The sequence below is a fragment of the Heterocephalus glaber genome, unplaced genomic scaffold, assembly GCF_053883595.1.
Source record: "Heterocephalus glaber isolate CG9 unplaced genomic scaffold, H.glaber_assembly_v1.0 deba00001472, whole genome shotgun sequence".
NCBI lineage: Eukaryota > Metazoa > Chordata > Mammalia > Rodentia > Bathyergidae > Heterocephalus > Heterocephalus glaber.
The window spans coordinates 7,122,703-7,138,121 of NW_028258315.1; the positions used below are offsets into that span (position 1 = coordinate 7,122,703).

The following is a 15,419-nucleotide window of genomic DNA, read 5'->3' on the forward strand; positions in this document are numbered from 1 at the left end:
TGCAAAGGCATCCTTCCAGTATATGTGAATAAAACACAAGCCTTGGCTCATACATCCGTATTGAATATATTGCATGCTTTTTCAATATTTTTCCTACTCTAGGGCATTTCCAATTTTTTGAGTTCCACTTTCCATAGCCGGAAGCCAGAAACTACTTTCCCAGCGTCCTCTGCAATGAGGACAAAGACACGTGACCTAACCTCAGCCAATCAGATATATCTGCATGGTTTGGTTTGGTTTTTTTCTAGTTGTGTTATGAAGTGTTTCAAACAGGAATACCCATGGAAGGAATTCTCAGAAAATGGAGGCAGGTACAAAGTTTTAAATCTCTCTGAATCCACACATTTTAAAAAACAGCTAAAGCAACTAAATAACAAAAGCAAATTGCCATGGACAACAATTACAACAAAACTAGAGGACGGGATTTCTCCCATGAATCCCAAAATACAAGCTCATGAGGACACACTACCAACAGTCACGTAGTCTGTGTGGTCTCAGTACTGTGTCGAGGACACAGAGAGGCGCCTAAGGGGCCTGCAAACAGGAGAACCTCAAAACAGCCTGGTATTTAAAGGAGAACTTATCCTGGGCATGGTGGCACATGCCTATAGTCTCAGCTACATGGGAAGAAAAGGCAAGAGGATTGCAAATTCAAGACCAGCCTAGACAACTTAGTGAGACCCTTTTCAAAAAATGAAATAAAAAGAGCCAGGGTGTGGGTTGTCTGGAATGCATAAGACTAGACACAAGGCATCAACCTCAGTACTACACAGTAAGTAAATAAATAAATGAGAGCTTAGTTAGGCCTTCTGAGGTCCAGCTACAAGAGGAAGGGTTTTTGCCAAATCTAACTGTAGGTGACTACAAGACCTGCAGCAAGGACTGGCGACTCGGAGATGTCTGCTCCTAGGATTCCTAATGCCTGGAAGCCAGACTCCATTTCACAGTAGGGCCCCACACTGACACTTCTGGGAGTGGAATCAAAATTAAGATGAGTAGAGATAAAGAAAAGAGATGGCCCAGCAAAAGAGGAGAGAGAAAAATCAGAACCCGAGAATCTTGAGAAATTAAGCTGACATATTTTTATGTGTCTACATGAAAAAAATAGAAAATAAAATTAGAAAGAGTACTGTAAGCTATGCTCCTCCTAAAAGTCCATTCATTAATTAATTCTTTAAATAAGAACATCACAATCAACTCCAATGAAGTTATTATTAAAAAAAGAGAACAAGAGCCTGAAAAATGTCTGTATAGTTAAGAAACACCTGACAGAAAAACAAGTGATGTCTAAAGAAGAAATCAAGACTGTAACCTTCTAATTGGAAAAAAAAAGGTTAAAATACATTTTGTTTTGTTTTGTTTTGGTGTGGTGTGATATGGTCTGGTTGGCTGGATGGTTAGCTGATGGGGTGGTTAACTTACAGTGCTGGGGATTGACCCCCAAACCCTGTACATCCTAAGCAAGTATTCTACCACTGGATTATACCTCCAGCCCCTAAAAGACTTTCAAAGGATATAAGACAAAAAAAGAACACCATAAATCAGAACTCAGAAAAAGCAAAACTCTATGGGGCGAAACTCAGGAAATGTATTCAAACCTGAGAAATAAAAGTAAATACAGGGCTGGGGATTTAGCTCAGTGGTTTCGCTGCCTGCTGTGCAAACGCAAGGACCCGAGTTCGATCTCCAGTACCAAAAGCAAAAAACAAACAAACAAAAAAACCCTTTAATATCTAATATAAAAGTAAATACAATATATAACATCTTAAGAGAAGTAAAACATAAAAGAAAAACATTTTAAAATAGAGAAAACTAAATAAAATATAGAAGAAAGTGACAAATACTGAAGATAGGCAAAGATGATCCAAGATCTGGAATAACAGGGAAAAAAACAAACCAAGGAAGCAGAACAAATATTTTAAAATAGACAATATTTCCTAGAAATACTTTCTTTCCTAGAAAAAGATAAGTTGAAACTCTATAGAAAAAAAATAGTACATACCTAAAAATACCACCAAATACCATTGCCTAGTAAAAATTACTAGACTTTGAAAAAGAATTAAAAACTCCATGGGTATCTAGGCACACACACACACGTGCACAAATGCACACATGCAAAACATGCAGAAACTTCTAAGAAAAGAAAACTAAATTATCATGCAATTTTCTGCCAGAAGAAAATAGAAACAAGGAAAGAAAGTGTGATTCATGGTTTTTTATCCTGTAGAAGTGGCTTTGGGCCCAAGGTTTAACCAAAAAGTTCAGGAAATATTGTTTCCATAACCTTTTCTGAAGAAGCAACCAGAGAAAAAACTTCAGACAATAAAAATAGTCAGAAAGGCACCAAGGTGAGGATAAGCACCAATGATGTGCGCACTGGTAGTACCAAGACCCACTGAGGCTTGAAGGGGACCCAGGACCCTGCCCACAGACTTCCTGCTTGGGAAAAGAGATATGGTCCACCTATGGAAGAGAGAGGAATCAATGCAAGAATGAACTCTTTGACTGTTCATCGTAATTCTTAGGGTGCTTGTGCTATTGTGTTTTCAATAAGAGATAAAATAAATGAGTAATTATAGAATATTCTAATTATATCATCTCCTCGATTTTTTTTTTTTTTTTTTTTTTTTTTTTTTTTTGGTACCAGGGATCGAACTTGGGACCTTGCACTTGTGAGGCAGGCGCCGGAACCACTGAGCTAAATCCCCGGCCCTTCTCAATTTTTTTTTTTTAAGACAGGGTCTTGCTATGTAGTTCAGGCTGTCCTTGAACTCATGGTGATCCTCTTGTCTCAGCCCCCTGGATGCTGGGATTACAGGCCTGCACCACTATACCTAGCTATCCTAGATTTCTGAGGATCAAGATTTTCAGTGGGGAAAAAAAGAATGCATAGATTTTAATACAAAAAAAGGTTAAATTAAGAATGGGAGTCTGGTCGGTAGCAGAGCACTTGCCTAGCATCCACAAGGTCCTGAATTCAATCACCAGCACAGTAAGATCAAAGAAATGAAGGACAAGGGGCCAGAGATTTAGCTCAGTGGTTCTACTGCCTGCCTCACAAGCGCAAGGTCCCAAGTTCGATCACCAGTACCAAAAAAAAATTTTTTTTAAAGAAAGGAAGGATAATATTAATGAAGAAAGAAGGAAGGAAGAAAGGTAAGAAGGGAGGGAGGAAGAGAGGAAGGAAAGGAAGGAAGGAAGGAAGGAAGGAAGGAAGGAAGGAAGGAAGGATTAAATTTAAATGTAAGAACCTAATTATGGATTTGAACTGCAAGTATCAGTATGAATCTATGTATTCCGCACACATACACATAGATACTGTACATTTCCTAGCTCTGTCTACTGGTGAGACCTAGAAACAACTGCCAACTAATGATAGTAAGTGTTGTTGGTGGGTTGGTAGGGGTTTCCAAACGTCACTTCTCACTGAAGGAAACCAGGCTTCTCAAAGAAATGGCTGGTTCTGTTTGACACACGAAATACACAAGTAAACCTGAAACTTCTTATCATATCACACAGTGAGGAAACTCTTAAAGACCCCAGGGTCATTTGAGAAAGATTCAGGAACCAAACTAAGAGGTTTCCGCTAACATAGTATAGAACACTTTGCACTTCAAAAATTGTAACTGTACTAGGTGTGATATCACACATGTGATCCTAACCCTGCGAGGCTGAAGCAGGAGGACTATGTGTTCAAGGCCAGCCTTGGCTAGACAGTGAGACCCTGTCTCAAGCAAAAAATTATAACTTGGAAAACTCATCAAGTGTGTCTTAATACATGAAATCATGTTGATATTTTTAAAAAACTAATTTATCTTCTTTAGAGAATGGTAGTGTTATGAAGAACAAATTCATGATCTTGAAAACCAATAAATAAAGGAAAAGAACCAAACATTTACTTTGTTTTCTATTATGTCCCAAGCAACAGATAACCAAACAGTAAATAAAATGAAAAATCCCTTTATTAAACTGAGACAACTACAAATGTTTAAAGAAATGCTACAATTAGAATATCACCACTTTGTCATCCCCAATGAATTAATCGATCTCAGCAATGATTATCAATAGCTGCTATCATCCTAAAAATAAAGATGACCAGTTAGGGTTGTAGCTTGGTGGCAGAGTACATGCTTAGAATGGTCACAGTCTTGAGTTTGGTCTCCAACACCAAATAATAAAATAGAGAGCCAGCTCCATTGTTGGTGGGAGTGCAGACTGGTGCAACCACTGTGGAAATCAGTATGGAGATACCTCAAGGAACTAGGGCTAGAGGTCCCATGTGACCCAGCTATTCCCCTGCTGGGAATCTTCCCCAAAGAATTAAAAGAGTCATACCACAGTGATATATGTGCACCCATGTTTATAGCGGCACAGTTTGTAATAGCTAAAGCTTGGAAACAGCCCAGTTGCCCATCAACTGGAGACTGGATAAAGAAGATGTGGGTTTTTTATAAAATGGAGTACTGCTCAGCCATAAAGAATGAGAAACTAGAGTCATTTATAGCTAAATGGATGCATATTGAGGCCACCCTCTTAAGTGAAATAAATAGGACACACGTGTAAATACCGAATAGTTTCTCTAGTGTGAGAAACTGAAAGTGTAAATAAGGATTAAAATGATTAAAATGAATAATTGATAATTTGAAATAGGAAAAGGTCCAAAGGTGTAGGAGTGCTGGGAGGGGAAGGGGAAAGGGAAGAAGGGAAAGGAAAAATTATGAGAAAAGAAAAAAAATGGAAAGAAGTCTATGTAAATAGGGAAGGGTGGAGGGGGTGAAGGGCGCACAGGTAATGGGGAAAAAAATAAGAACCAAGATACATCATGTACAGGTACAAGCACCCAATGATAAATGTAAACGTATTGTATACCTAAAATGTACCAATAAAATAATTAGAAAGAAAAAAAATAGCCAGATGTCATGCTCCTCCTGGCTAAAGAGCACGTCAGGGGAACACTGAGATCACATTTTCCAACTGTTAGGGACACTACATGCGACCACTTGGTGACGGTGGTAAATGCAAAAGATTTTGACTTGGAAGGAATTGTTGAAAAGAGGTTAAAAATGTAAAATACAGGAAGAAGTCACCCAGGACCCATTCTGGCAAGGTGGCAGAGCATGAGGAAGGGAAGCAGCTGGCTTTCAAGGGCAATTGGCGCAAGTCCTGGTGGCAGTGTCTCACGTCCAGTGTTGGCAGCTGCTCCCGACTGGAACAACCCAACAGTACATTCACTGTAACTCCCTCATTGTTTCTAAGTGCAAAGCTCTCCTGGAAACTTTCTGAGCTACCAAACTTTCCTTACTAGATCTGTTTTTTTCCTAGAATAGATACTGTTCTTTGTAACTAAAGAATCCTGCACGACCCAAAAGATTGACAACTCTGTGTGTGTGTGTGTGTGTGTGTGTGTGTGCTACCATACTTAAATTAATGTCTCCAGAATGCCATGGATCTCTCCAAATGTATCTTAAAAACCTAGATTGGCTGAGAAAAAGGAGTTGTTTGCTTTGAACACTGTCTGCCTCTGAAAGTCTCGAAGCACACAAACAGAAGCTCGGCTTCCACAGGACTCTGGGTATTTGACAACCGCTGGGAGTGTATGTACAGTAATCTTCGGTTTTATATAAACCTCACAAGAGAGTGACAATGAAAACCTTCACTCAGGAAATGCTTAAAGAATCGTTTATTCTGGAAATAATCAAGTCTAACAGCATACCCAAGGCCAATGTTTACTCAGCATTTATATGTCTTTCCTGTACCACACTTTCTTCTTATGGGTTATTTTGCATAAAAATCGTGGTAGCTCATGGTGTTTTACAATACTGGTTACCTCTGCCTAGGGGAGAATTCCATTTTCTCTCCCCAGTCAGACTTGGCTATATCCCTTGATTTGCCAATAAAGGTGAGGAGAAGTGAACTTCCTCCAGCTCTGCAAGCCAGAATGAGATGGGGAAGCTTCACTTCCCTCCGTTTCTAGCTGCCGCTCCAGATAGAAGCTTCTCTGCCAGCCGGAGTCCCATGGGAAGATGAGGTGGGGCAGAGCCACACAGAAGGAAGAGGACAGTGTGTGAGAAATAAATGAAAAGCCCCTGGGGTCTGCAGCCCCTTTTGCCACAGCGGAAGCCAGCCTCTCCTGCCTGGTGGGTTTATGAACTGCTTCTTACTGGTAACAGCCATTATTCCTTAAGCACTGTTTGTAAACCATGCGCTCCCGTCTTCCTAACTCATTGTAAGGTAAATGTTCACTTTTCCACCTTACAGATGAAGAAATGAGACCTGAAGAGGTTGAATAACTCAACACCTGTTTAGAACTAGCCTTGAGGTCTGGACCTTCGTCAGTGCAATGCCTGAGGCTCTGGTTCTTAAAACCAAGCCCAGTGGCTTGGGCCCCCACCAGGCCCAGCCTGTCACCCTGTCCCTCGCCTGCATGTCCACTCTCTTCTCCGAGCTCATAGACAAACACAGCAAACTTTCACAACACACTGACTGAAGAGCTATGGCCAAATGACCACGGCCGGATGTCTGAACAAACAATGGACAAATTCCACTCTGTAAAGTTGTTTAGGGTCCTCAGAGAGCACACAAAAATAGAGACCTCTCTCCCTCTCCTCTCTCTCTCTCTCCTCTCTCTCCTCTCTCCCTCTCTCTCCTCTCTCCTCTCTCTCTCCTCTCTCTCCCTCCCTCTACCCCCCTCCTCAACTGGGTAGTGACGAAGCAAGATGGCCCCAACAGAAGAAGGAGAAGAAGCACTGGACGCAAGCTTCCCAGTGGTGGAGGTCTAGACAGTTAAGATGTTGATGATCACCCCAAGCTTGCCAACCTTGTTCCCTCCCATAGAAAGATACCAATAAAACCAGCTCTGGATGTTCACGAAATTGCACACATGCTGTGGTCCAAATGTGTCCTCCAAATCTCACGTGTTGCAAATTTAAACCCCACAGCGAGTGTTTAGAGGCAGTGTTTGAGAGGTGTTTTGGGCAGGAAGGCTCTGTCTTCACAGATGGGTTAATGCCATGATAAAAAGGCAGCGGAAGGACATTTGCTCCTTTCTGCTCTGCCATGCGATGTCACAGCATTGTTCCCCTCCAGAGGATACAGCATTCCAGGCGGCATCTCAGAAGCAGACAGAAGCCCTCATCAGATGCTGCACCCCAATCTCAAAGCACCCAGCCTCCAAACTGTGAGAAAAAATAACTTTCTGTGCTCTATAACTTACCTAGCCTTCAATATTTTGCTATAGCTGCACAAAATGAACAAAGACATGCAAATCACTTGAAGTCCCTAATGGGCTGAGATGTCCAGACATAGAATCTGTCTGCAGAGGGAAGTGGGTAAGTTCAGAAGAGGTCTGGAAAGTTTCCTCACCCAGGGGTAGCAACCTCCAATCTTTTACAGCAGGGCACTTGGAGATAATAGGATTTTTGAGTTCATAAAATGTCTCGTTGGCAGAATACAGAATTACGCGCTTTTTCAATTTTTGTTTAAAGGGCCAGGGATTTAGCTCAGTGATTCCACCTCCTGCCTCACAAGTACAAGGTCCTGGGTTCAATCCCCAGTACCAAAAAAAAAATTTTCTTTAAAGTTGTTGATTAAAAACCCTCCGTCTGAAACACTGTAAATTGTGCAAGGCTGAGGAATTGCTAAATTGGAGGCATCTTCAACCCAATCCAGAATCCAGGATGCCTTGTAGTTGGACACAGGGAGAGGTCAGCTTCTTCCTGTCCTGCAGCAGTGTAAAATTTGTGCAAACGTGAGAGCCCTGTGCACACAGATGTGTGTTTGCAAGTAGGCCAAAGAGCATCCTGTATGCACTGCCCAGTCTTCTTTGCCCGAAAAGGGTTCAAGGTGCACTTTGCACTCTTGGACTGTTAAATTCTAGTTTGAGAAAGATCCTCAAGAGAAATCAAAAGGGAACTTGCATTTGCCGAGTGCCCTCTGCATGACGGAGACTTTACACAAGTCATCTCTAATGTTCACAGCAACTCTTCAAGGTCTGGAGTTTAAGAGGATTATGTAACCTGCCCAGGGTCATGCAGCTAGCAAGTGACAAACAATTGATATCCTCGTCTGTCTGACCCCAAAGTTCACACTCTGTCCTCTAGACCAAGGGTTGGCAAACTGCGGCCTGCAGACTAAATTCTGCCCACCACCTTTATTTCCGTACTGCCATGAGCCAAGAAGGCTTTTTACATTTCTAAATGGTTCAAAAAATAAAAATATTTTGTGAGTTGCGAAAATTTTGTGAATTTTTTTTTTTTTTTTTGTGCCAGGGATCGAACTCGGGTCCTTGCACTTGCACAGCAGGTGATGAAACCACTGAGCTAAATCCCCGGCCAATTTTGTGATTTTTTAAATCCTTCCTCTTTCTTTGTGAACTTCAGATTTCAGTGTCCGTAAACAAAGTTGCAACAGAAATTGTTTCATTGGCAAAATCTAACACATTTACTACCTGTACCTTTACTGGAAGAGTTTGCCACCTTGTCCCCTAGACCCCAGAGCTTTGTCGGTGATCACACACAAATGAGGAAACAGGAAATCAAGAGAGATTTGGTTTGATAACTGTGTGCCAAATTAAGCAGCATTTCAGGCCTCTCTTGCGCATGGTTTCATTTTCTGCAGTTCTAGTTATCCAAGGTCAACGGGGTCTGAACATATTGAATGAAAAACTCAGAAATTTAACATTCACATGTTTTAAATTGCACAACTTTCTGAGCAGTATGATGAAATTTCCTACTGTCTCCCTCCATCCCACCTGGATGTGAATCTTTTGTCCAGTGGATCCACATTTTGTGTACTACCACACTGTTTCTTAGCAGCCACCTGAGTTATCATGTTGACTGTCATGTGTCCCTGTGCATATGCTTAATAACCCTTATTTTACTTAATAATGGTCCTAACATGGAAGAATAATGATGCTGGAAGTTCTATTACAGTGAGTATACTGTTATAATTGTTCAATTTTATTAGTACTACTCGTTAATCTCTCACTGTGGCTGGTTCATAAATTAAACTTTATGACAGGTATGCATGTAGAGAAAAAGCACAGTGTATATGGGATTCAGTACCATGTGTGATTTCAGGGATCTCCCAAGTGTCCTGGAACATATTCCCATGAATGAGGGGAAACTACTATATTAGGAGAGATGGGGTCTGGCAAGGAGAAATCCCAAATGGTAAACATGGGAGTTGAGAAGAACACAGATTGGTCAGCAAACACAGCTGACCAGGATGGAGAGAGGGAGTGGGTGGAGAGGGGAATCTCCCGAAGCCTAGGAATTCACATCTGCAATTCAGACCTCAGTGGAGAAGGAGGGAATCATTCTGGGAAAGCAGAATGACAGAGACAGCCTGCAGAGAAGACAAGCTCATCTGCTATCACTCATCGTGGGCAGCGTGCAGGCGGGATTCAAGGAGCGAGCTCAGGCGGGCAGAGCACAACACTCTCAACCTGATTCTTCACCTGGAGAAGCAAACCGAAATCAAGTGGGAATAAAAGAAAATCATGGCACAACCACAATGAATATGTTCATACCATATTACTGACAAAACAGTGTGCAAAACATGATTGTTTTTATGAAAGAAATTACATATGTGTATACATGTATATAAATGTTATGGGGCAGATACAAAGTAGATTGTGATGGTTAATCTTGATTGTCAGCTTGATTGAATTGAGAAACACCTAAGAATATAGAAAAGCAGCTTCTGGGTGTGTCCAGAGATGAGCGGCATGTGGGACAACAAACTGAGGGGAGAGACCCACCCTTTACATGGATGGCACTATCCCATAGCCTGCAGGCCCAAATGGAATAAAGACAAAAGGAGGAGGAAGCCAGGGAGCACAGGTCTCTCCTGTCTCTGCTTCCTTGCTGCCACGAGGCAAGCGCTTTGCCTTCCACACCCCTTCCACCATGCTGTTCTGCCCCACACAGCCTTCAGCCATCTGACCAGAGACTGGACCCTCCGAAACCCTGAGCCAAAATAAGTCTTTCCTCCTCAAAGTAGAGTGTGTCAGGTATTTTGTCACAGTGCTGGAGAGTTGACTAACATAAAGATTTACATCAAACTTCTAATAGTAGCTATTTGGACCAAATGAGAGAAGAGAGGAACTGACCCATTCTACTTTATATATATTTGTGTCATTTGAATTTTCATCTTAGGAATGAACTTTTTACCAAAACTTATCAAATGAAAGGGGCTGAGGGTGTAACTCAGTGGTAGAACACATCCTTAGCACATATGTGGCCATGAGTTCAATCCCCAGCACCATAAATAAATAAAAGCAATTAAATAAAATAAAAGATCTATCATCTAGACAATAAACAGACCCTAAAAGACTTTTAAATGTGCCAGTGTGAAAAGTGACTAGGACTCAAGAATCCATTGAGTTAGTAACATCCAAGCAAAGCCTGTAAGCTAGTAAATTATGTGGTGCCAACATCAACTACTTGTTTTCCATAATGAACCACATTACGTAGATGTCACTATTGCAGTAAGCTGGGCTATGAGGACATGAGACCTTTTTGTACTGCTTTTCCAACTTCTTGCTTGCCATTTATTTCAAATTAAAAAGCTTAAAGAAAATCTATTACGTTGAATGATCTGACACTGTCAATACTGACTGCCTTTGACCCCAAAGAGGGCATTTCATACAGTCAACAACAGAGTTGCTCTAAAAAACAGCTGTCACCTAACTGCATTTGAACCCACCTGAAAGGGTGCTGGTAACAGCAGAGGGTGGTCTGTGTGGAGCACAGCACTTTGATCCAGCCAGGATTCTGGGGATGGGTGAGCTTCGTGGAGCAGCTGTGGTCTTGGGGTTCTCAGGGGTACCAGCCCCCTCTGCTCTGTCTCCATCCATCAGCCTCACTGATGCTAAGAACACAGGTACCCCAGGCCCTGGGAAGACGTCTCCTCACATGCACACCTGCTCTCACTCCCCCTAGGAGCTTCATTAGCACAGTGCTATTGGAAGAGGCCCGGGTGAGTGAACAACACTGAATTCCATGCCCTCCACAGCCAAGGTGACCCTTGAGGGCCTGTGATGATCACAGTGCTGCCCTTGTGAAGGTCTCACATGGCTTCCTAGTGGTCAGCAAAGGCAAGACAAGTGCAAGAGCGGACCCCAAAGAGGCCCACAGCCAGCAGTAGGACCTTTCAGTGTTGTCCCCCGGAGCCAGTGACAGAAACATGGGGGATATTAGGCCAGAGAAAAAGAGCAGCTTCCCCGTTAGGTAGGGTCTGACACAAATCCCAGGGGCAGTGTAAAGCCTGGGGCTGGATTGAAGCATAAATGGCTAGATTATTATCTTAGTAGAATGCCAGGAAGGCCGCTGAAAAAATTTGTCAAAATTTTCATAAATTGCTTCAGAGAGAGTTCTTTTTTCATTTTCATTGTCAACAACTAACACAAAGCCTTAAAATGAATGGAGGTACTTCTTTTGCCCTTAAAATTTTTTTCCTGTAACCAAGCTTATTTTAGTACTTAAAAATATTTTAGAGAGCATTAAATATTTGGCTGAGAGAAAAACAGCTGAAGGAAAATGACACAACAGACAAGCAATGAGGTGCTCATTCATGAAGAATATGGAATGAAAGAATGTATTAATGTACTAGAGTTTCCATAGACTGCGAGGCGTAACCAACAGAAATCTACTGTCTCAATTCTGGAGGCTGAAAATCCAAAACTGAGGTGTTGGCAGGGTTGCTTCTATTAAAAGAAAACTAAACAAATTAAATTTAACAGAGTTTATCTGAGCAAAAAACAATTCATGAATCAGAAGAGACCAGGGATTTAGCTCAGTGGTTCTGCTGCCTGCCTCACAAACACAAGGTCCCGAGTTCGATCCCCGCTTCCAAAAAAAAAAAAAAGAATCAGAAGAGGTCCCGTGAGCTCTACCCCACCAAGTTATAAGCCAAACAAGGATGCAAAATAGAGGTATCACTTGACCGGCTACAGTGGGGTATTTGTTTTATTTGAGCATGATGTGATCAGTCAGCTGTTTGTGATTGACTGAAACTCAGCTAAACCCCAGTTGTCTGTTACAGAAATACACTACTAAGTTATGTTGTGGCTTCTACCTGGGAACTGTAAGTATGGAGACACAGACCTATGATTTCATGCTTATTTAATTTAACCCTTCTTTCTGAGGCTGTGAGGGAGAATCTATTCCATGCCTTTCTTCCAGCCTCTGTTGGTTTGCTTCAGTCTTTGGTCCCATGGATTATTGGATCATCATGTCAACCACTGTCTTTATCCTCACATGGCATTCATATTATGTTGTGTCCAATTTTCTCTCTTTATAAGGATACCAATAACACTGGATAAGAGACTTACCCTAATCCAGTAGGACCTTGTTTTAACTAATTATATCTCCAATGACTGTATTTCCAAATAAGTCACATTATGAGATGGATGGGTTATGGAAGGGATATAAAGCAGCCCCTAAAGCCTCACATATTCAGAGTCAGGGCCTGGTTGGAGAAAGTAGGTCACTGGGGGGCATGAACTGAAAGGGTGTCTTCTTGTCCCCAGCTCCTCCCCTCTGCTCTTTCTGTTTCCTGGTTTCCATGAGTTGAGCAGCTCTCCTCCACCATGCCCTTCTACCATGCCATTTCTGCCTTGGAGCCAACCAACCATAGACTGAATCCTCCAAAACTGTGAGCCAAATTAAACCTCTCCTTTAAGTTGTGGTTATTTTTATTCCAGTAATGGAAAACCTGACTAATACAGAGTGGTTAGGAATTCAACATATGAATTTGCAGGGACATAATTTATCCCATGACCAGGAGCCACGGTTGTTATTTACACTGAATCCTCCCGAATTTCTCTTGCATCCACTTTTTTTTGGTTGGCCCCAGAACAATCTCTTTCATTAAACATGAAATGCATTAAAAACAGAACCTCTGAATCTCCAGAAAAGCCATCAAGAGGTATAGCAAATCTGACGGTGAATCACTGAAACTGAATGATCAGGTCATAGGGCATCCTTGGGAGGACTCTCAGTCATAGGAGCCACCAGAGCATGTGGGCTGTGGTTTTGGTTTTGATGTTAACCAGGGAGGAATGTGAGCAACTCACTTCACTTTTTCAACTACAGTGTCCCTCTCTGTAAGGTGGAGGAGTTGACGAGCCAGCTGTGTCACCCATGTCCCCAGGGAGTGAGCCTGGCTGGGTGGGAACCAGGAAGAGAGCCTCATATCTACATCTCTCTGAGACTCCAAACCCAGCCTTTCCAACTCTAACTACAGGCTTTAAATCTAACCTTCCCTCAAAACCCCTGACCCACCTAAAGATCAATAAGTCACCCCATAATCTTTCTGGAAAGCCTGGTGGCTAGACAGCCTATAATTTCCTTGACTAGCATCACCCATCCCTGCAGAACACAGACCGGCTCTGGGCAGGACAAGGGCTGGTATTTAGTAGGCTCTGGGTTAGCTCGTCTCAGCTGATGCTTTTCATGGCCACCGTCACAGACTCTGTCTGGACGGCCCACGCTGAAGCAAAGCGTGAGCAGCCTTACGGGTTTGCATGGAGTCAGATCCAGCATTTCTGCCCCTCCCATTTCCAGCCAGAATTTCCACAGGGATCCACACATCCGAAAATGGAAATATCACTAAAACCTTAACCAACTACCTTTCCTCTGACTGTCTGCCATGTGCACTCACAAACAACAGAAGTCCTTTTACCTCCCGCCTATAAGAACAGTCTGAAAATGGTTAACGCAGATTGCTGGTTGGCATTAGCCACAGGGAGGGAAAATGTAAGATATTAATGTCTCTTTTTATATGCAGCATTGGAGGATAATAATAAACTTTTATTTGCATGGTCAAACACCACAATATGTACCTATCCCTAAAAAGTGTTTGCAAAATAGGTAATAACTGCTCTAAATAGACTATGTTGGAAAGGCTAATAAATAATATGCTTCTTGCCTTTAAAATTAACAACAAAGAAGAAGTACATTATGTATGTAACCAACATGGGAGCAGGGGCCACAGGCTGTGTTGATGATTCAGTTATTGTCCCCACCGGCATTCCCAGCCCGGTGGGGAGGCTGAATCACATGAAGGGGTGATGAGCCCAAAATCTGCTAAGTATACTCTGCCTCCAAAGGGAACACCAGGGAAATTCTGAGTTTTAGATCTGCAAAGAGCTTCTGTGTAGCCATGACCTTCAGCTTGTTGGTCTTCAGTTTGTACCAACTTGCCCAAGGTCATGCAAGGTAAATGGGGAAATGCCCTCGGGAACGGCCAGGCTTGGGGTGCCGGCAAGAGCACACCAGGCCTTATATATAAAGAATCCTGCATGACAGCCTCAACCCTGCCGCTGGGTGACCAGGGACCAAGTGCTCAGCCTTACAGGGCGCCATCCAGTTCCTCTGCCACGGGCGGGCACCTAATTCAAGGGCACAGCACATGGAACAGAACTCTGTAATCGTGAAAGGACATTCAGTGAAATGCATCAAACAATAACATGAATAAGAAATGGTGTAGCTTTTCGAGTGATACTGCTAACGGTGACGGTAAAATCTAAGAAAGCCAGTTATCACGTGAACCAACATCTCCATCTTTGCAGCACACAGTAATTGCCCCTGGAGTAATGATAACACCGAATATTTCTTTAGCCCTTTCCTGGTGATCAAATGCCTTTAAGGCAGTCACCTGAATTGACTGTCACCAAGGAAACCAATAGGGAGCCAAAGGCTAAAGGAGCCAGGTGATGTCCCCAGGATCACCAAGAATGAAGGAGCAGGACTTCCAGTGCCAAATGAGAGGCTCTGTTGACAAAACCATGGCACTTCTGGAAAGAAACTGCCCACTCTGGGCAGACTGGTGTCTCTTCGAGGTTGCCTGTTGTTGACAAAAGCTCATCAGGACTCAGGACCATTGTTGAGACTGCTTGCACCGCCACAGGAAGCGTCCCCGAGGGTGGTGGGGACTTGGACTGTAAACGGGCCTCCTCCTCCACAGCCCAGACCTCATTCAGCCACAGGAAGTGAGGCAGACCCAGCCATGTGACAGCCACAATCTCCTTCCAGCCATCAACACATCCTGTAAGTCAGTGCAACGACATAAACCATTCCCCACTCCAGCACCTGATCCCAGATCTCAAAGGGGCCTGCTGCACACAGAACCAACAATCCCATCCCTAGAGGAAGGAAGTGTTCAGGGTACCAAATCTCTAATGAGAAAGAAATCAATCGAGAATCCAGGTTTTTGGGGGGTAGGGGCGGTACCAGGGATTGAACTTGGGACCTTACTCTTGCAAAGTAGGTGGCGGAACCACTGAGCTAAATCCCCATCCCTCCGATTTTTTTGGTTTGTTTGTTTGTTTTTTGTTGTTTTGGTTTTTTGGGTACCGGGGATCAAACTCAGGACCTTGCGCTTCCGAGGCAGGCAGTGGAACCACTGAGCTAAAT

At 42.8% G+C, this 15,419-nt stretch overlaps 1 long non-coding RNA gene across 2 annotated transcripts in view; it reads right to left on the reverse strand.

Annotated features, from left to right (window-relative positions):
* Positions 1–15,419, reverse strand: part of LOC147826173 (uncharacterized) — a 58,914-nt gene that overhangs the window by 9,369 nt on the left and 34,126 nt on the right. The gene's annotated exons all lie outside the window — the stretch shown is intronic.